This window comes from Myotis daubentonii, chromosome Y (assembly GCF_963259705.1).
Source record: "Myotis daubentonii chromosome Y, mMyoDau2.1, whole genome shotgun sequence".
In the NCBI taxonomy this organism is placed as follows: Eukaryota; Metazoa; Chordata; class Mammalia; order Chiroptera; family Vespertilionidae; genus Myotis; species Myotis daubentonii.
This window is the reverse complement of record NC_081862.1, coordinates 5427317-5450828: the sequence shown is the minus strand read 5'-3', so window position 1 is coordinate 5450828 and position 23512 is coordinate 5427317.

The window sequence follows — 23512 nt, the reverse complement described above, 5'->3', positions numbered from 1 at the left end:
TGAATTCAAGTTCCTGTAAACACATTTACATTCTTTTCAGCAAAATACTGAGCTGGAATAAACCTCTGCTTTGTTCTGTGTCCTGTCCTAAGAATAGGACATCCTTTGGTAGAGGATGGTTTAATGTTCGAATACTTTCCCCTCATGATCCTCCTTCCCATCAATCAAGGAGGTGGTAAAGCAACTCTGAGCCAGTGACAGGCCCCGGGTGTGAAGAGTGGACAACCCCAAGCCAGTTCCTGGAGAGCACTTAAGTGGACACAGGTGAAGGTCACCCTGGGGATATGGGGGTATGGAGTGCCACCCTGAGGGTCAATACAACCAAGTGAAGGGGAGATGTCCTAGTGTGCTGTTGGATCCCACAGTCAGTGGACAGTTAGCTGGCCAGCAAGGAACAGGCTCCCTGCCCACCTGCCACTGCATTCTGGCCCTAGGCTGTCTCAGTTTGCTCACTGAGTAGCCTGCCAGAGGAGCACCTAGTGAGAAGGCCACATATCCAGGCGCAGGTGCAGGCCTCCATTTGCCTGTATGTCTCCCTAATTGTGAGGAAGTCAGTCCTGCTTTTTCTCCTTCTACTGCCTCTCATTCAGTGCCAGCCACTCATGTGCTTGCTGCTCTCTACTGTGTGTCAGCAGCTTCCTAGCTTGTCACATACAGCGCCTGGCCCTTCGTTCTCTTTTTATTGCCATTCCTTTCTTTCTCTTCTACCTTCCACTCTTCTAGCTTGGGCCCATCAGCTTAGGAGCTCATTTTTCTGTTTCTTATTATATTTCTTATTGATTTCAGAGAGGAAGGGAGAGGGAGAGATGGATAAAACATCAATAATGAGACAAAATCATTGGTTGGCTTTCTCCTGCACATCCACCTGGGGATCCAGGCGTAAACTCCAGCCCCTGCTCCAACTGAGAATTGAACTTTGTCCTCTTGGTTCATAGGCCTACTGAGCCACACTGGCCAGGCCCACTCTGCTTCTTCTAGTGGGAAAAGAAAATGCTGAAGTCTCTGTAACTGTGGGTGAGCTCCCCACCCTCCAAAAAAAGAGGATAAGAGAACAAGGGTCAAAAAATGCATATCTCTTACAGCAAACGCTCTCTTTCTCTTCCTCTCTATTATTTTCTCTCCCTCTCCTTCTCCTTGTCCAGCTGTCTGACATGTACCTTCTCTTCCCATTCCCACCTTGACATGGACTAGTGTCCATAATGGGAATTAGAATCTCTGGCATTTGAGGAAAAGCATAAAAATTGGCAGGATCTGAGGGAGGAAGGGCAAAGGCAAAATATCCTGTGGTCTGGGTGTTAATTCCTCCACACATAGAGATTGTGCCCATTACCTTGTGGGGAGATTCACCTGTGGGGCCAACTTATGTAAAGCTCTTGTCAGCATGTCCTCCTCTGGAATTGCCCTCTGTCATTAGCATTTTGTGTGTGTCTCTCTCCATTCACCTCTCTCTAAAGAATTAATTTTAAAAACCCAGCATATTAAGACACAACAAAATAAAACTCATTCCTGCATGTTGCCTCTAAAACCAAGTGTCCTGCACTTGACGCTTTATTTGTTCTGGAGACCAAAACTGAGAAATCCAGAAAAATCCTATATTGCAATCTGGACTTTCCATCACAATATTCATAAAAGCATAGTATCAAGGCAATGAGGTTTAGAAAGCTTAGATAGGAACTGCATCTATGAAGATGGGCACAGAAGAGACCTCGATAGGAGGTGACTGCTGGTGCACAGAGATCGTGTACATGAAGGCCCTATGGGCAGAGTCTCTAGGACATCAGAAAGCAAGCGGGGATAGTGAGACACACATAGTAGGTTCCTTACTACTAGAATGTACCCTAGAGTCCACCAATCTGCACAGCAGTCAGGCAGCCTGGATACAGGGCAGCTGGAGCACACGAATGTCAAATGGAAGACTCTGAATAAAGAAGAGCCAAAGCCTGGCCTGTTTGGCTCAGTGGATTAGTTTTGACCCATGAACCAGGAGGTCACGGTTCAATACCCAGGCTGGGACATGTCCCCATTGTGGGCTCTTAGCCCAGTAGGTGTCTTATAGGAAGCAGCCAATCAACGATTCTCTCTCACCATTGATGGTTCTAACACTTTCTCCCTTTCCCTTCCTCTGGAAAGCAATGAAAATAAATATGTCTAAAAGTATGTACTTAGCTTAGGGTTTTGATACCCAGAATATCCATTTAGAAATACAAGAAGGAGCCTTTTGTCATGGTCAGGATTTTTATGCTGTTCCTTCTCCCCCTTTAATCTTCCTTTTAATCCACTTCCCCATGGGATTGTATATAAAGTGATCTATTTCATGATGCGAAGTTTTGTATTGTTTGTCTAGTATTTCTCTACACCGTAGTACGTTATCATTACAAACCTACAGTGGTAAAATTAATCTGAGTAAATTTGGCATCCAAATGGCTTTATTAGGTATTTCACCAATCCAGCAGCATTCCAGCAGGCAATGAGATAGGGGCTCACTGAGCCATACGGACCAGGGTTTGTCCCCCTACCATCCCCAACTTTGACAGGCTAGACATTAAGGTCCTTAAAAAGTTGAGGTTCCAGCTTCCAAAATTAATTTCCCATACAGTATTCCAGTAAAAATAACTTTAAGAAACCAAATATTTTGGGGGAGATTTTTAAAATTGAATTTGGAAGGCTTGTTGATAACTATACACTCAAGAGTCCAACAGGTGAGTTTTTATAAATTTTCACATTTGGGACGTTTGTTGACATTCACTCCTAAAAATACTGAGGCTTCAAGATAACTCGATGTTTGGAGACCATATATTAAATGTCAAAAAGTTGAAGAGGAAGTGCAGGAGCATTTCTATAGAAAAATACATATATCAATCAAAGGGCACTTTTGTTTATTTAATTCAGAGGTATAGTCAGGAAAGCTTGTTAAGTGGCAAATTCTGTTTCAATCGTGTTATTCCCACTTCAGAAAGTTCTGATGTCATTTCAATTAACAAAAGGATGCTTACATTTAGACTTGTTCAAACATTTATATAATTCCACATGTAATTTTTCATCCTACTTATACTATTCCTTTAAAGATTGAGGACATACCAAATGCCACAGGAAGGAGGTGAACAATTGCTTTACAGCCTTGTTGGAGGTGCCTCAACCCTTTTTTCCATTTAGGTTTTCCAAGAAGATGTCATTTGATTACCTCCCCCCGACAATTGCAAACAGGGCAGCATGCCATGAAGAAGTAACACAATGCTTCATTTTGTATGCAGTTCACTTCAAAGACTTCATGCACTTGTGGTCAAAGACACCTTGGGAAATTTAGGGCCAAGAATTCACCTCACCATCCAAACACATGGCTTTTATGTGTTTGTAGTAAAATGAGACAAGAAATCCCATTTAGTGGAAAACTTTATTCTGAATATTTTAACAATCAGATATTCAATTTAAACATTAAAGTATGTTGTTATTAAAATCAACACATAAAATAACCTTGAAGAATTCAAACTTTGCATTCTATGCAGAAGTTTCACAAAGGGATCTAAAATTCTTGCTTCTTCCCCAAACCCACCATTTGCTTCTATTCATTCGTAAATAACAGAAGACAATTTCTTTTCAAATAAAAAGAACATAGCATTATTTTTAAGTTCATTTTCTACTTCATCTGTCACAGGGACTTCCCTCCTGGCAGCTCTTGGGAATCCCAATAAGTTGAGCTACTGCACTGCATGATTCACTCTCTCTTGCATAGATGGTGAATCCTATGATCCCCACCAGCATCACACTCATGGCCTCTTACAGAGGTGTCCCATTGGCTGTTGCAGTAATTGTTATGCCCCCCAATCATACCCATTTCGTGTGAGGCTGTAATACTCATCCCAGCGACTCCTTCCACCATAAGTCAGAGGGGGCCCTCGGGTTGATGGTGCGCCACCTGTGCATCCTGTAAAGTCAGTGACCAAATAAAAATATTTTAACATCTTAACGAATAATTTTATGTCAGTATGACATGACCCTAGTAAAGTCTTAAAAAGTTGAAAAACCTATGCTTATATACACCTGTGCTAAAAATATGTCAGGAAAGCTGAGGTAGACAAGGGAGCTTTCAATTACTTAAAATACTGCTGAGGAATAATGTTTTGACTGAAATAATTGACTATGAATACATATGAAGGCACATTTTCTGAAAACGGGCTGGAATTCTGACTTTCGTATTATTCTTATGTTTCATGTTGTCAAATGCTCTTTCTGATTAAAAAATTATACAATACCCCCATGGCTGGTGTGCCTAAGTGGGTCGCGCACCGGTCTTGGCACTCCAGGATCCCGGGTTCAATTCCAGGTTAAGGGCTTGAGCTTGGTTTTCAGGGTCCATCCCTGGCCCGGGTTGGGGATTGTGCATGGGGAAACCAATCGAAGTATCTCTCTCACATTGATGTAGCTCTCTCTCAGCCCCACTCCCTCTGTCCACTCTCCCAAGATCAGTAGAGATATATCCTCAGGTAAAAAACAAAACAAAAACAAATGTTGCACTTCATTTCTTTAATAAGGAAAATAAATGAGTATGATCCTTCCCTCCTGAAAGATTTGGACTGTTCCAAATGAGCGACTAAGGAAAGAATACAAGACTTCCAAGATAATACAAAACGCATACTGCATATAGTACTGCCTGTGGCAAATAAAAGTAAAATTCGAGTTAAACACAAGATGGCCTGTTAATTCCAATCCTGCCCCTTACACGCAGTATATCTGGACACTTACCACAGCTCTCATATGAACCTCTATAAAAATAGGAAAATGCAAATGGACAGAAGGCTTCAAGAGTCATTTCTCCAAAGAAGATACCCAAACAGCTAACAAGCTCATGGAAAGAGGATCAAAATAATGGGTAGTTAGGGAAACGTCAACCAAAACCTAAGTGAGATACCACTTTATTCCTAAGTAGGTCCCAATGTTTGAAGGGGAAAATACCAGGGCTTGTTGGGAATTTAGAGCCACTGGAATCCTGTGCACAAGGAACAGAAAGGGCACAAGGCGTGGCTGCTGTGGAAAATAATGGAAACTCCTACAACAAACACTTAACACTGAATTGCAATATGACTCCAAAATTCCACTCTAAATTTTGCACGGACAATAACTGGAGACTTCTATGAAATACTAGTCCAAAATGCTCACATCAGTCCTCTGGTGGAAACGACCCCAATGGTTGAAGTGGTAAATGAGCTGTGTGCACTAGAGCTGCAAGGGAATATTTAACCAGCCATTAAAGTGGCGGTGAACTGATTACTGCCACATGGATGACCCTTGGACACATTTATGGTAACGGAAACAAGCCAGACACAAAAGGTCCTATCCTGTTTCATGCTGATACTATGATCTGTGGAAAACAGGTGAATCAATACAGATAGAACACTAGTTGCTGTTTCATAGAAGCTGGACTGAGGAAGAGAATGGTAGCGACTGCTTTACCTTCAGAGCTTTTATGTATGATAAAGAGCTTTACCAAAAGAGCTTTTATGGGTGATAAAGATGTTTTGGACCTACTCAGATATGGTGGTGGCATAAGACTCTGAATATGCTATATGTCAGTTGGTCAATGGTGAATATTTAGTGTTATGATAGATGAATTTCACCTCAACAACAGACAGTGTATAGTATAGTTTAGGTGTCTTACGCTTTATTGCCCATTACCTATAACTAGTAGTGCAATCATCATCTCTTGGAGATATATGGTAATTTCTCCTGGAAGGGATTGTCTCTTTGCGAGGAACGCCTGCATAACTCCCTCTCCCACGTGACAGCGTTCCTGTAAATGGCAAGTACTTACGTGAGGATATCATATTGGAGAGCAATGTTTTAAGGGAAAACAATTATTCAAAACAACACTTCATTTCCTCTTTCCACAACAATGTTTAAATTTACTCTTAGGCTCTATTTAGGCTCATGCTTGTATGCGCTGTGATATGTTACTCTGGAATGTATTATCTTCTGACATCTTGTCCTCCCTGTACATCATCCTTAATTTCTTAAATGACCATTAGTGGGAAAAACCTTTCTGATTCTGAACAAAGTGCAAGCAATTTCCATGATGTCCACATACATATTTATCCGTGCCTACCTATAGCTTGACAAGCCTCTATCAACTTTTCTCCTTCTCTACTTTGCTCTCTCTTGCTCACAATCTCTTGTCGAAATTACTAAAAACTTCCTAATTTTCCCGTTACACTCACTTCTTCATGCACTTTCACCTAAGAACTAATAGTTATTTCGGTACGCAAGTATTAAATTATTAGCATTTCGGTTAAAACACGTTCATTGCTCCTGGATGCCCACAATATAGAGGCAAGTTATGTCCATTTAATTTCAAAATTGACTGTCTCACTTACCTTAGAACTTTTATGCTACACTTTCAACTACATTTTGGACTCAGGAAAAGCCACATGTGCTAGTGGCGCACTTGGATCTATTCTAATACTTGCAAGATATCACCTGTGCATAGTAATATTTTCTTGGGCCAGTACATGCCAAATACATTCCACATATAATTTTATAATTTATCACCAATTTAGCATGGCTCTCTCCTAATGCTGACTAGTTTAAATGTATAACCTTAGTTTTGGTAATGATGGCAATATAAATTTTACTGCCTTAATCTGTACTACAAGCATTTAACAGCTCATGTGAAGAGCCCCGGATGTCCTTCAAAATATGAGAAATATTACATTTCCCATGAATATTACCATGTTTCAGTGCTAATTCTTATCCCAAATGTCCACAAATGAGCCTTTAATTTATGTGCTCACTAGCACATCCAAAATTTAAATGGATAGGCTGTTTGTGTATATTCAACTGCAGAGACATATTGTTCTTAACTACACTGATTCCCTCAATGGTTTCAACTTTCCAACATAATACATAATGAGAGTCTCTATGTTAGGCTTTAAGACATCTCTGTACTGATATGAATGAGTCACATTTGCCTTAGTTTTTCACAACTATGTGCACTCTGTGATTTACCACCTTGCAATGCCTGACTCTTTCAAGTGTGCCTTTCCACCCTCATTTTTATTAAAAACAGACCCTATGAACCCACACATATCACTTTTCAGCCTGTTGACAAAATACTTATATTGTACTTATTAAGATGTGTTAATTTGGTTGCCATATTTCCTCAACAAGCATATGATTCTTGGAATCACAAAATATAACTTTATGGATATACCACTGGCCCGGTGCATGAAATTCGTTCACAGGAGGGTGTGTCCCTCAACCTGGCCTGCACTGTCTCTAATCTGGGACCCTTGGGGGATGTCCGACTGCCAGTTTATGAATTGAGCCTAATCCAGAAGTCACATATCCCTCTTGAAATCCAGCACCACTGCCTCCTAACAGCTCGCCTGCCTGCCTGCCTGCCTGATCTCCCCTAACTACTATGCCTACTGGCCTGCTCACCCCCAACTGTCCTCCCACCCCCCAATCACGCTGCCCTTCTCGCCCCCAGCTATCGAACAGGGAGAGACTGATGGATACTCAGGCATCCTCCTAAAGGACCAACACACAAATTTCCCTGTGCTCTGGAAAAGGGAGGGTGAAGTGCACTGGAGCTGTGAGGGAAGAAGCCAGGACTAGGGACTCAGGGGATACAGCTCAGAAGATAGATACCCAAGTCTCCAGGTATTGTCGGTGCAAAATTTAGAGTGGAATTTCGGAGTCATATTGCAATTCAGTCCCGACTGTAAAACACTTTTCTCTAGGACGCTAAAGAGATTAAGAATGACAATTGGTCTCCAGTAGAAGCCACCACCCGCCATGTTGCAAAAAATCTCTTGCCTGAGGATGACTGCCTACAGGGGCAATTCAAGTCAGAAGCCTACAAGTGTGTAGCCAGAGGTGGTCTCCTGAGGCTTTGAGTCTTTGCCTGACCTAATTAGTCATATACAGCCTTTAACACTGTCCAGCATGACAGACTGAGAGGTGTAGAACAGCGGTTCTCAACCTGTGGGTCGCGACCCCTTTGGCGGTCGGACGACCCTTTCACAGGGGTTGCCTAAGACCAATCTGCATATCAGATACTTACATTACGATTCATACCAGTAGCAACATTACAGTTATGAAGTAGCAATTAAAATAATTTTTATGGTTGGGTCACAACATGAGGAAGTGTATTTAAAGGGCCATAAGATGAAGAACCACTGATAGAGCATCTACATAACTCATCATCACATAACTCAAACAGAAAGCCAAAAGTAGGAAACAAAGAAACGATCCCAAAATGAAAGAACTAGAGAATTCTCAGAAGAGAAAAATGAAGTAGAGATAAGACATTTATCTGAATCAGAGTTCAGAGCAATCATGGTAAAAATGCTCAATAGCATGAAAAAAAATATAGCAGCTATAAAAAAAGAAAAGTTCTAGGTTAAAAATATGACATAACACTAGTAGAGAACCAGTTGGAAGAAATACACAGCATATTAGGGAAGCTGAGGATCAAATCAGTGAATTATTAGTCAGAGAGAAAATATCACTCAATTAGAAAAACCAGAAAATAAAACAATTAATAAACAGGAGCACAGGTTAAAGGAACTGTGAGGCTACCGGAAATGTAACAATATTACAGTAGTGGGTGTGCCCAAAGAGGCAGAAAGGGAGAAAGGCATAGAGAAGGTGTTTGAAGAAACAATGGCAGAAAACTTCCCTAACTTCTTAAAGGAAAATGTCACACAAGTTCCGGAACCACAGAGAACCACAAACAAGAAGAACTCAAACAGGCCCATTCCCAGACACATAATAATTAAAGTGCCAAAAATTACAGAAAAAGTGATAATTGTCAAGGCAGCAAAAGAAAAGAAATATGTTTCCTACAATAAAGTTCCAATGAGGGCTGACACCTGGTTTCTCATCAGAAACTCTACAGGCCAGAAGGGAATGACATGAAGTACTTAATGTAATGGAAAGCAAGGTTCTGAGACTAAGATTACTATATCCAATAAGGCCATCATTCAAAATAGATGTTTAAATAAAGAGCTTCCCAGGCAAAGAATGGCTAAAGAATACAACACCACAGACCAGAATTACAAGAAATCCTAAAGGGACTGCTGTAATGAGAAGAAGAAATGAGAGGGAAACCTAGGCATACAGAATTAAACTGGCAATAAATCAGTATCTATCAATAATAACCCTTAAAGTAAATGGACTAAATGCTCCAATCAAAAGGCGTAGGGTTGCAGAATGGATTCAAAAATATGACTCAACTATACGCTGTCAACAAGAGACCCACCTCAAAACAAAAGACTCCTACAGAATGAGAGGGAATTTTGCATGCAAATGGAAAAGAAAAGAAAAGCTACACTAGGAATAAACATATCTGACAGAATAGACTTTAACATGAAGGCCACCACAGGGGACAACAATCCTAAACAGCTCACTAGATCAGACAGACTTAATTGACATCTTCAGAACAGTTCATCCCAAAGATACAGAATATACATTCTACTAAATTGTACATGGGAGATTTTCAAAGATAGACCACTTGAGACACAAGCAAAGTCTCTTCAAATTAAACAAGATGGAAGTCATATCAAGCATCTTCTCTGATTACAAAGGCATACTGCTATATAATAAAGAGGTAATATGCAAATTATTCCTCACACCCTAACAAGATGGCTGCCTATGACCTGGCTGTCAGGGAGTTTAGTGAGGGACAACCAAATGACTGAACAAGCAGGCTGCATGGGGAGACCAGACTGGCAGCGGTTGGGGGCGGGTGGTGTTTAATGAGCCACAACCAAACGACTAGACAGCAGGCTATTTGGGGCGACCATGCCAGTTGCGGCTTTGTGAGGGACAAACAAACAGCTGAACAGCAAGTTATGTGGGGCAACCAGGCCTGTAGGGGTGCTCTGAGGGGCAACCAGGAAGACAGGGGGACTGTAGAATGAAACCAGCGCATTAGGGGACCAGTTGAATGTGACAAGGCTAGCGGGTGATGGGGCAGTAAGAGGTGACCAAGCTGACAGGGGGAGAGTTAGGGGTGACCAGTCTGGCAGGGGCTTCATTGGGGGCGATTAGGCCTGCAGTGTGTGTGTGTGGGGGGGGCAGTGAAAGGTGACTAGGCTGGTGAAGGGGCAGTTGTCGGCGACCAGGCTAGTAGGTAGGGGGCAGGTGGAGGTGACCTGGTCGATCACAGGGCAGTTAGGGGAGACCAGGCCAGCTGGTGGGGCAATTAGGGGTGATTAGAGCAGCAAGTAGAGGCAGTGAGGGTCGATCAGGCTGTAGGTGGGACGGGGGGCAGTTAGGGGTGACCAGGCAGGGAGCCAGGCCGGCAGGTGAGCAATTAGGAGACAGCAGTCCCGGATTGGAGAGGGTATAGGCTGGTCTGAAGGAACACCACCACCCCTCATGGAAGAATTTTGTGCACTGGGCCTCTAATATTAGATATAACCTCCAATAAAAATTAACAAAAATTCAAATACTTGCAGGCTAAATAGTACATTATTAAACAATGTTTGTTTGTGTTATCAAAAACATCAAAAAAGGAATTAAAAACATCCTGCAAAGTAATGACAATGAAAACACAATAATTCAAATGGTACATACTGAAAGCAGTTCTGAGAGAGAAGTTCATAGCATTACAGCCACAAAAAACAAAAAACAAAAAATAACTGGTAATAAATTATATAACTCTACAACTTAAAGAATTAGAAAGAAAGCAACAAGAAAGCCCAGACTGAGCAGAAGGAAGGAAATAGTAAAAATCACAGCAGAATTAAATAACATGACAACCAAAAAAAAAAAAAAACACTACAAAATATCAACAAAACCAAGAGCTGGTTCTTTGAAAGGATAAATAAGATTGATGAACTTCTTTCAGGCTTACCAGGAAGCACAGAGAGGGGACCCAAATCCCAAATAAACAATCAGAAATGAAAGGGGCTTAATAACAACTGACCCGAAAGAAATGAAAAGGGTTGTAAAAATACTATTCCAACAAACTGGTCAACCTAGAACAAGTGGATGTATTCCTAGAAAAGTACAACCTTCTGAAACTCAATCAAGAAGAATAAAAATGTCTGAATAGACGGATAAACAGAAGGTAATTGAAGCAGTAATTGAAAAACTTCCAGCAACCAAATCCTTGGTCCAGACAGCTTCACAGGAGGTTTTACAAAACGTTCAAACTAAAACCTTTCCTCCTTACACTATTCCAAAAAATTCAAGAGGAAGGAACAATTCCAAGCTATTTCTAGAAGCCAGCATTACCCTAATCCCAAAGCAGATGTAGATACTGCAAAGAAAGAGAATTACAAGCCAATGTATCTCTGATGAACATAGATTCAAAAATCCTCAACAAAATCCTAGCAAATCAGAACAAGCATTACATCAAAAAGATCATACACCATGAGCACATGGATTTATTCTGGGCATGAAATGATGGTGCAACATCCCCAAATCAATACACATGATACATCAAATTGAGAGGTAAAAATAAATTGAGAAATAAAAATCACATAATCATACAAATTGATGAAGAAAAAGAATTTGACAAAACCCAACACACTTTTTGGTAAAAACTCTCAGCAAACTGGATATAGAGGGATCATACCCCAACATAATAAAAGCCTTATATGAAAAACATACAGGCAACACCATACTCAATAGGCCAAAACAAAAAACAAGTCACCCAAGAACAGGAACAAGACAGGGATGCCCACTGTCACCACTCCTGTTTGAGTGAGTGCTGGAAGTGCTACCATATCAATCAGGCTGCGTGTGGCATGACCAAACTGAGGGATGTCCAAAGAACTGGTTTGGGGCCGGGCTGGCCAGACTGCACCCATGCACAAATTTGAGCACTAGGCCTCTGGTAAAATATAACTACCCAATAAATCGGGAGTTTGTCTTATTCATAATCATTATGCAGCATAGTGTGTAGGCTACTAAATATCACTTGAAAGAAGACACTTAGGAATAATGTGTACACAAACTACATTTTCTACTGCTTACCACTTGAGAAACAACATCAACTATTCTTCATAAATCAAATAAATGGACTTCTGAACTCAAGAAAAATCATGACATGGAACTGGAGAGCATTATACTAAGTGAAATAAGCCAGTCAATGAAGGAAAAATACCACATGATCTCACTCATTCATGGATAAGAGAGATAATTATAAACTTTCAAACAATAATAGATACAGAGGCAGATCTACCTCAAACAGATTGTCAAACTGCAGCATGAAGGTCGGGAGGGTTGGAGGGCAGGAGGGAGGGAGGTTAGAGATCAACCAAAGGACTTGTATGCATGCATATAAGCATAACCAATAGACATAAGACACTGGGGGATAGGGGAGGTCAGGGAATTATCAAGGGCGGCGGCGGGGGGAGAAGTACACATATGTAATACCCTTTGTAATACTTCAATAAATAATACAAAAATTGAAAAAAGAATCATTGGGAAAAAAAAGAAAGATCAAGTAATTTGCTCTATCAAAAAAAAAAAAAAAGACAGAAAAATCATGAGACAAATCCAAATCTTGGCTGTCGACAAATACTAAAAGATAAATGTAAAGTAAAAGGATCAATATGTATTGAACTCCTTCAGTGTACCATAAAACAAGTTCTTCATTTAATAAATGAATTTGGTAATGTACCAGAATACAAAGTTAACACCCAGAAATCTATGGCTTTTTGATACACCAATAAAGAATTCACAGAAAAAGAAACAAACAAACAAAAACAACAATCCGATTTACAATTGCAACAAATAAATGAAGATACCTAGGAATAAACTTAACTAAATAAGTAAAAGATCTTTACTCTGAAAACTACAGGACATTGAAAAACAGGTAGAGGAAGACATAAACAAATGAAGAATATACCATGTTCATGTATTAGTAGAATAAATCTCATTAAAATGGCCACGCTACACAAAGCATTCCACAGATTTACTGTAACCCCCATTAAAATACCAATGACATATTTCTCAGACCTAGAACAAAGTCTCCAGAAATTCGTATACAATAAAAAATAAAAAGACCCGCAAGAGTCAGAGTAATCTTGAGAAAAAAGAACAATGTTGGTCGTTCACAAGTGCGGATGTCAACTTATATTTCAAAGCCACTGTTCTCAAGCTTGCTGGTACTGGCACAAGAACAGACGTGTACTAGTAGACCAATGGAACACACCTGAGAACATAGAAATAGACCTGAGCCTTTATGCCCAATTAATGTTTCACAAAGGAGGCAAGAGCATGCAATGGAGTCAAGACAGTCTTTTCAATACAGGAGGTTGGAGAAATTGGATAGATACATGCAAAATAATGAAACTAGACCACCGCCTCACACCATTGAGGAAAATAAACACAAAATAGATAAAGGACTCAATTGTAAGATGGAAACCATAAAAATCTTGGAAGAATCCATAGGCAGAAAATTATGAGACATATTTCAAAGAAGCCCTTTACCAATATAACTCCTAGGGTAATGGAAAATACGGAGAAAAGAAACAAATGGGACGACATCAAAATAAAAATCTTCTGCAGAGAAAAAGAAACCATCAGCAACACACACACACACACACACACACACACACAAGAAAACAAACAAACAAACAAATAAACCAACAAACAAACAAACAAAAAACAAAACAAGAAAGCCCATGGCTTGGGAGAACATATTTTCCTATGCTATATCCAGTAAGGGACTGATCTCCAAAATTCATAGGGAACTCAGCCATCTTAAAAAAAAAAGGAAGATAAACAATGCAATCAAAAAATTGACTTAAATAGATACTTTTGAAAATTGCACATACAGAAAGCCAAGAGACATATGAAAACATGCTAAAAATCCTTAATCTTCCTAGAGATGCAAATCAAAATGACAATGAGATACCATTTCACACTTGTAAGAATGGCTATCATCAACAAATCAACAGACCACAAGGGCTGAGGAGGATGTGGAGTAAAAGGAACCCTCCTGCACTGCTTGTGGGAATGCAGTCTGGTAAAACCACTGTGGAGAACAGTACGGAGTTTCCTCAAAAAATTAAAAAGGAACTGCCATTTGATCCAGTACTCCCACTACTAGAAGTCTTTCCCCAGAAATTAGAAACACCAATCAGAAAGCATATATGCACCCATATGTTCATTGCAGCACAATTTACAATACCTAAGATTTGGAAACAGACTAAGTACCCACCAGCAGATAAACGGATAAAAATGGTGGGGTACATCTACACAACAGAATACTACACTGCTGTAAAAAGGAAAGAACTCTTCCCTTTCCAAAAAGCATGGAAGGACATGGACAGCAGTATGATAAAGGATCTTACCATATGTTGAGGATTTTAGAATCTATGTTCATCATGACCAAATTGAGGGATGACCGAAGGACTGGTTTGGGGCTGGGCTGGCCTGACTGCACCCATGCACAAATTTGAGCACTAGGCCTCTGGTAGAAAATGAGGAGTTTGTCTTATTCATAATCATTATGCAGCGATCCTAAATGAATAACTAGATGAGATGGACTTAATTGACATCTTCAGGACACTTCACACCACAGCCACGGAACATATATTCTACTCAAGTGCTCAAGGGACAGATTCAAAATTAGACCACATATTGGGTCACAAACAAAGTCTCCCCAAATTCAAGAAGATTGAAATCATACCAAGCATCTTCTCAGACCACCATGGAATAATATTAGAAATAAACTACAATAAAAACAACCCAAAATACTAAAACACTGGAAGCTGAATAGCATGTTACTAAATATTGATTGGTTTACCAATGAGATCGAAGAAGAAATGAAAAACATCCTGGAAACAAATGACAATGAAAACACAACAATCCAAAACCTATGGGACACAATGAATGCAGTCCTGAGAGTGAAGTTTATAGCTTTACAGGCCTCAAAATAACAAGAAAAAATGGCAGTAAATCATCTAACTCTACAACTCAAAGAATCAGAAAGAGAGCAACAAGAAAACCCCAGAGTGAACAGAAGGAAGGAGATAATAAAGATTACAGCCCAAATAATTGACATAAACACACAAAAAAACTACAGAAAATCAATGAAACCAAGAGCTGGTTCTTTGAAAGGATAAACAAGATTAACAAACCTCTAGCCAGGCTCACCAGGATGCAAAGAGAGAGTACCCAAATAAACAAAATCAGAAACGATAGAGGTGAAACAACAACAGACCCCACAGAAGTACAAAATGTTTGTTAAAAAATACTATGGACAGCTCTACTCCAACAAACTAGACTACCTGGAGGTAATGGACAAATTCCTAGAAAAATACATCAATCAAAATATCAATCAGGAAGAATCTAAAAATCTCAACAGGCCAATAACTATGGAAGAAATTGAAGCAGTCATCAAAAAGCTTCCATCCAACGAAAGCCCAGGACAAGACGGCTTCACAGGGGAGTTTAACCAAACATTCAAGGAAAAACTAAAATCTATCCTCCTCAGACTAGTACAAAAAAATCCAAGAGGAAGGAACACTTCCAAGATGATTCTATGAAGCCAGCATCACCCTAATACCAAAACAATGAAAGAGAATTACAGGCAATATCCCTCATGAGCATAGATGCCAAAATCCTCCACAAAATCTTAGCAAATCGGATCCAGCAGTATATCAGAAAGATCATACACCATGACCAAGTAGGATTTATCCCAGGGATGCTAGGATGGTACAATATCCGCAAGTCAATAAACGTGATACATCACATAAACAAATTAAAAGAAAAAAAAACACATGATCATATCAATTGATGCAGAAAAAGCATTTGACAAAACCCAACACCCATTTTTGATAAAAACTCTCCACAAGGTGGGAGTAGAAAGATCAACATAATAAAAGCCATTTATGATAGGCCCACAGCCAACATCATACTCAATGCACAAAAACTAACACCATTTCCCCTAAGAACAGGAACAAAACAGGGATGCCCACTCTCAGCACTCCTGTTCAACATAGTACTGGAATTATTAGCCATTGCAATTAGACAAGAACAGGAAATAAAAGGCATCCAAATTGGAATAGTGGAAGTAAAACTGTCCTTATTTGCAGACGACATGATATTATACATACAAAACCCTAGAGATTCCATCAAAAAACTCCTAGACTTAATACATGGATTTGTCAATGTAGCAGGATACAAAATTAACCCCAAGAATTATGAGGCATTTCTATACACCAATAGTGAACTTTGAGAAAGAGATGTTATAAAAATAATCCCATTTCCCATCGGACCAAAAAAATTAAGCTACCGAGGAATAAACTTAACTAAAGAGGTAAAAGACCTCTACTCAGAAAACTACAGGATTTTGAAAAAAGAGATAGAGGAAGACATAAACAGATGGAGGAACATACCGTGTTTATGGATTGGTAGAATCAAAATCATTAAAATATCCATACTACCCAAAGCAATCGAAAAATTCAATGCACTTTCCATGAAAATAACAATGGCATACTTCACAGATCTAGAACGAACTCTCCAAAAATTCATCTGGAATAAAAAAAAGTACCAGAATACCTGCAGCAATCCTGAGAAAGAACAAAGTAGGTGGGATCTCAATTCCAGATATCAAGCTGTATTACAAAGCCACTGTTCTCAAAACTGCCTGGAACTGGCACGAGAACAGTCATATAGATCAATGGAATAGAATAGAGAGCCCAGAAATCAGCCCGAACCAATATGCTCAATTAATATTTGACAAAGGAGGCAAGAACATACAATGGATTCAAGATAGTCTCTTCAATAAATGGTGTTGGGAAAATTGGACAGATATATGCAAGAAAATGAAACTAGACCACCAACTAACACCATACACGAGAATAAACTCAAAATGGATACAGGACTTAAATGTCCGATGGGAAACCATAAAAATTCTAGAAGAATCCAAAGGCAATAAAATCTCAGACATATGCCAAAGCAATTTTTTCACCAATACAGCACCCAGGGCACTTGAATCTAAAGAGAAAATGAACAAATGGGACTACAACAAAATAAAAAGTTTGTGCACAGCAAAAGAAACCATCAACAAAACAACAAGAAAACCCAGTGTGTGGGAAAACATATTTACCACCATCATATCTGGTAAGGGCCTAATCTCCATTATTTATAGGGAACTCATACAACTTAACAAAAGGAAGATAAACAATCCAATCAAAAAATGGGCAAAGCATCTAAATAGACACCTTTCCAAAGAAGACATTCAGAAAAACAAGAGACATTTGAAAACATGCTGAAAGTCATTAATCATATGAGAAATGCAAATCAAAACAACAATGAGGTATCATCTCACACCTGTCAGGCTGGCTATCATCAACAAATCCACAAAGACAACTTCTTGAGAGCATGTGGAGAAAAAGGAACAATCGTGCACTTCTGGTGGGAATGCAGACTGGTGCAGCCACTATGGAAGACACTATGGACTTTCCTCAAAAAACTAAAAATGGAACTCCCATTTGACCCTGTGATCCCACTTCTAGGAATATAACCCATGAAACCAGAAACACCAAGCAGAAAGGACATATGCAGCCCTATGTTCATAGCAGCACAATTCACCATAGCTAAGATCTGGAAATAGCCTAAGTGCCCATCAGTAGATGAATGGATTAGAAAACCGTGGTACATCTACATGATGGAATACTATGCTGCTGTAAAAAAGAAGGAACACTTAGCATTTGCAACGGCATGGATGGAACTGGAGAGCATTATGCTAAGTGAAATAAGCCAGTCAATGAAGGAAAAATACCACATGATCTCACTCATATATGGATAATAAAGACCATTATAAACTGATGAACTATAACAGATAGAGAGGCAGAGCTGCCCCAAACAGATTGTCAACCTGTAGCAGGAAGGCCGAGGATGGTTGGGGGGCACGAGGGAAGAGGGTAAGAGATCAACCGAAGGACTTGTATGCATGCATATAAGCATAACCAATGGACATAAGATACTGGGGGATATGGGAGGCCAGGGTATTGTCAAGGGCAGGGTGGGGGGGAAAGGACACATATGTAATACCCATTGTAATACTTTAAGCAATAAAATTTTAAAAAAAGAAAAAAAAGAGAACCATCAATGGTGAGAGAGAATCCTTGATTGGCTGCTTCCTACAAGACACCTACTGGACTAAGAGCCCACAACGGGGACATGTCCCAGCCTGGGAATTGAACCGACCTCCTGGTTCACAGGTCGAAACTCATCCACTGAGACAAGCAGTCCAGGCTTTGGCTCTTCTTTATTCAGAGTCTTCCCTTTGGAATCCGTGTGCTCCAGCTGCCCTGTATCCAGCCTGCCTTACTGCTGTGCAGTTTGGGGGACTCTGCGGTACATTCTAGTACTAAGGAACCTACTATGTGTGCCTTCCTCTCCCTGCTTGCTTTCTGATGTCCTAGAGACCCTGCCCATAGGGCCTTCATGTACAAGATGCTTGTGCACCAGCAGTCACCTCCTACCCATGCCCCTTCTGTGCCCATCTTCACAGATGCACTCACTGTCTAAGCTTTATAAGCCTCATTGCCTTGATACTATGCTTTTCTGAATATTTTGATGGAAAAGTCCAGATTCCAATATTTTGCTTTAATTCTCAGTTGTGGTCTACAGAACAAATAAAGCGTCAAGTGCAGGACACTCTGTTTTAGAGGCAACATACAGCAATGAGTTTCCTTTTGTTTTGTCTTAATATGGTGGGTTTTTAAAATTGATTCTTTAGAGAGAGGTAAATGGAGTGAGACAGACACAGAAGCATGCATTCATGTGAGAGAGAAACAATGTTGCATGCCTGGGGACTGAACCAGAAACCTGGACATGTGCCCTGGCCAGAAATCAAATGGGTTACCTTTCTGGTGCACAGGACAATGCCCAGAAACACTGGCCAGGGTGCACTCACTTCTATTTTTTTCCTTATCTTGCATCTGGTGGTTAATAAATACTATCAATGCTAATAACAGTGGGCAATTCCAGAGGAGGACATGCTGACAAGAGCTTTACATAAGTTGGCCCCACAGGTGAATCTCCACACAAGGTAATGGGCACGAGCTCTATGTGTGGAGGAATTAACACCCAGACCACAGGATGTTTTGCCTTTGCCCTTCCTCCCTCAGAACCTGCAAATTTTTATGCTTTTCCTCAAATTCTAGAGGTTCTGATTCATATTATGGACACTATTTCCTGTGAAGGCAGGGATGGGAAGACAAGGTGCATGTCAGACAGAGGGACAGGGAGAGGGAGATGGAATAGGAGAGAGAGAGGAAGAGAAAGAGAGCGTTTGCTGTAAGAGATATACATTTTCTGACCCTTGTTCTCTTATCCTCTTTTTTTGGGGGGGTGGGGAGCTCACCGACTGTTACTGAGACTTCAGCATTTTCTCTTCCCACACTCTCGAAGAAGCAGAGTGTGTCTGGCCAGTGTTGCTCAGTAGGCCTATGAACCAAGAGGATATAGTTCAATTCTCAGTTGGAGCAGGAGCTGGAGTTTACGCCTGGATCCCCAGGTGGATGTGCAGGAGAAAGCCAACCAATGATTTTGTCTCATTATTGATGTTTTATCCATCTCTCCCTCTAACTTCCTCACTGAAATCAATAGGAAATGTACTAAGAAACGGAAAAATGAGCTCGTAGGATGATGGACCCAAGCTAGAAGAGTGGAAGGTAGAAGAAAAGAAAGGAATGGCAATAAAAAGAGAACGAAGGGCCAGGTGCTGTATGTGACAAGCTAGGAAGTTGCTGACACCCAGCAGAGTGCAGCAAGCACATGAGTGGCTGGCACTGAATGAGAGGCAGTAGAAGTAGAAAAAGCAGGACTGACTTCCTCACAATTAGGGAGACATAGAGGCAAATGGAGCCCTGCCCCTGGGCCTGGATGTGTGGCCTTCTCCCTAGGTGCTCCTCTGGCAGGCCACTCAGTGAGCAAACTGAGACAGCCTAGGGCCATAATGCAGTGGCAGGTGGGCAGGGAGCCTGTTCCTTGCTGGCCAGCTAACTGTCCACTGACTGTGGGATCCAACAGCACACTAGGACATCTCCCCTTCACTTGGTTGTATTGACCCTCAGGGTGGCACTCCATACCCCCATATCCCCGGGGTGACCTTCACCTGTGTCCACTTAAGTGCTCTCCAGGAACTGGCTTGGGGTTGTCCACTCTTCACACCCGGGGCCTGTCACTGGCTCAGAGTTGCTTTACCACCTCCTTGATTGATGGGAAGGAGGATCATGAGGGGAAAGTATTCCAACATTAGACCATCCTCTACCAAAGGATGTCCTATTCTTAGGACAGGACACAGAACAAAGCAGAGGTTTATTCCAGCTCAGTATTTTGCTGAAAAGAATGTAAATGTGTTTACAGGAACTTGAATTCAAGAAGGGGCTGGATCCAGGGGAATGACAGGCATGGACTTGTGAGGCCAGGGCTCTGTCTCCCTGGCAGGCTGATGTCCCTTTCAGTACTGGGGGCCTGACTTGTGCACAGGGAAGCCCTACCATGGAGCAGACACAGGCCAGAGATGGAGGCTCCCAGTGCGGAGGAGTGTTTGAGGCCAGGGACTGGACTAGTTACCCGTGATGGCCCCAGAGTAGTTGTACCTCGGTGGTGCTCACTGGAAGCCACTTGTTCGAGTCCCTGTGGACGCAACAAGTGTGCGCTGACCCACTGAACAGTCACAGAGGTGAGTAGGTACCGGTGCACCAGAAAGAACCACCAAACCAAAAAGGATACATGGTGATGTGATCTCCTGGAATCAACCTCAACCAGCCTAATGTCTGCGCATCACAATGCTCATGCCTTCTTACTTGGCCAGTAACTGCAGGTGGGAGAGTTGGGCTAACATGTCATTGAGGACATCAGTCTGTTAACATCCAGTTCTCTTTATTACTGACATTTATTCACAACCATTCAAGAAATGTAATTCCCGCATCTACCACCCAAGCCTCAATCCCTCCCCCTGAGAGATTCAGGTGCATATTTCTAACTCCTTAGGACAAATCTCCCCAAAGAAACCATCCAGTCCCCTGTGAGCATTTCCCTCCAACCCTGAGTAGCTGTCTGAAACTGGCTGCTGTGTTCCTGAACGGTACACTTATGTCTGGGCTTCAGTGCCCAAGTGCCCAGAGTAAAGCCTATGAGATGTGCACCCAGCTAGACACTCAAGCAACAGGATCACAGAATGGGAGTTGTGTCATGGAAGGTTCTACAGCCACAGTGAGGACAGGGGTAAGCACAGATCCAGACCATGCCGGGCCAACCCAACTCCTGCAGCATATGCTTTAGCACAGCATGCATCTGGGCAACTCGGCCCAGGTTGATGTTGCTGCTAGTTTCCTCATAACTCTCCATGGGTGCCGCATAAATCACGCAACTCACCTTGCTCAGCCCGACAACGTGGCGAAGCAAGTCCTCCAGGACGGTCATGGAGATGGGGTTTTCACAGAAACTTAGGGTTGTGATCTGGGAGCAGTGGCTCCGGGCTGGCAGGATGTCCAGGAACTGGTGGTCCATGATCCCACACTCATCCAAGTCCAGGTCCTGGAGAGTGGGGGAGGCTCTCTCTAAAAGAAATTGGAGTGACCGAGAACTGATAATGGTCAGGTTGAGCCCACTGAAACTCAGGCTTTTCAGCTGGCTGACATTCAGTTGCTGGGAGAGATGTCTAAAGTCTCTTTCGAAAAGCAGGCTGTTAGTGATGGACAGGGTCTCCAAGGGGCTCTTCAGGCACCTGGGGAGACATAGAGCAGTTACATGTGGGGGATGGACCTGGTGAGCACAGGCAGGTGAGGATAATGCAGGCCTTCAGGGTAAAGAGGCCCATGTCACCAAAGCCTACAGTGTTCCGGATGATGATCAAACCCAGGATGTTGCACAGTGAAAAGTGACATTCAAGTCAGAGCAAATTTGAGTGGAATCTTTCTCCATCTGTTATCTGCTCCGTGATGGATTCAACTGGATGAAACCTCACACACTCCATTTACTCATCCGTCAAGTGGAGCACATCATACCCTCCAGCCCAAACACACAGGTGTTGTGAACATAAAGGTGGGAGGAGCTCAGAAAGGAGCCTGCCCCAGGGTCTGAAGCAGGAGGCAACCAGTGCATTTTAGTATTGGAGACATGTCCTGAATTGCCTACAACTCGGGCTTCCTTCCAGCCACAGCCTAGACCCCTGTCACCACCATCTCTTAGCCCAATGAGGCCTCTGGGAGGTGTGCAGAAAGGGCTAACCTGGGCACAGTCAGGCAACATCCAGCGAGGGCTGCCACCCTCCAGGAACTTAGATCACTGCATTGTCTACAAACCACCTATCCCATTTCGTAATGCCTCCCTCCTGAATCCTGCATTTACCACGCATTCCGTTTGCGAGAGCATATGGCAACCCTTGGCAGACAGGTGACTGAGGCAGGTTTGGAGTGAAAGGCTGCCATGGCCAAATCTCTAAGTGCGGAACTTAACCCCTGAAACCTCACCTCTGATTGGCTTTCCCCTTGTCATTGCAATCCTCACTTGGTTCTATTGCATCATTTTCCCTTCAACACCACTTACAAGGATGCCCAAAGCTACCATCCCCTGGCCCGAATTCCTAGCAAGGAGTCCCTTTAGTAGCCTCTGTCCTAGTGCATACGTCCTACCTTTATCTGGGGGGTTATGTCACAACATGCAAGGTGACAGAGCGGTGAACAAGACACTGACTGTATGGCCCGTTTAGTGGCTCAGGCACTCTAGCACTGCTGAGGGACGGCACACAGGAGAGCCCGTCACTGTGCACAGAAATGGAAAGGGACTCGCTCTGGGCGGCAGGGAAAGCTTGCCACCCCTCACCTGAGGATCTCATCCAGGTTGCCTCTGAGGATGGAGACATCGTCCAAATTGAGCTCCTGGAGGTGGGGCAGGTTGAGGAATTGAGACGTTACCAGGCCAACACACTGCTTCTCCTGCTCCAAGGTGGTGTGAGAAGACGTGCAGACATGGGAGAGCAGGAACCGGCGCAGATTGCCCATCTGGCCCAGGTAAGGAGTGAACTTCCTCAGAGTGGACAGTTTCCAGGTACAGTTTACCTCCAAATCCTGGACAGAGTCCAGCTGCACCATATCCAGGATGTTAGTGCTTTGCTTCGACATCGCAAAAACCTTCACCTTCTTACAGCAAAGGTGCAGCAACCCTCTCCTCTCGCTGACTTTCTTAATCAGGTAGCTGAGGGACTCATCAAGGACACCTTTCTTGAGGCAAAGGTCTATTAACACCTCCACGGGGGCCAAGGGTGGATTTGGCCTGGCCGTTAAGCTGTGTACTTTCCTCCTATTCCTCATGGGCTGCAGGGCCTCAGGCTCCAGCAGTGAGCACACATTGGCTCTGGTTCCTGCCCACACCATCCAGAACTCCAAATGAACTCTCTTCTGTAAATTAAGCACCTGCAGTTTACATCTCCTGTGGAGAAAATAGGAGATATGCTGGGATGCATTAAGATAACAATGAGTAAGACCATGAGCTAGGCATCTGGGCAGCTGGGCCAGACACCGCACTGGACTTT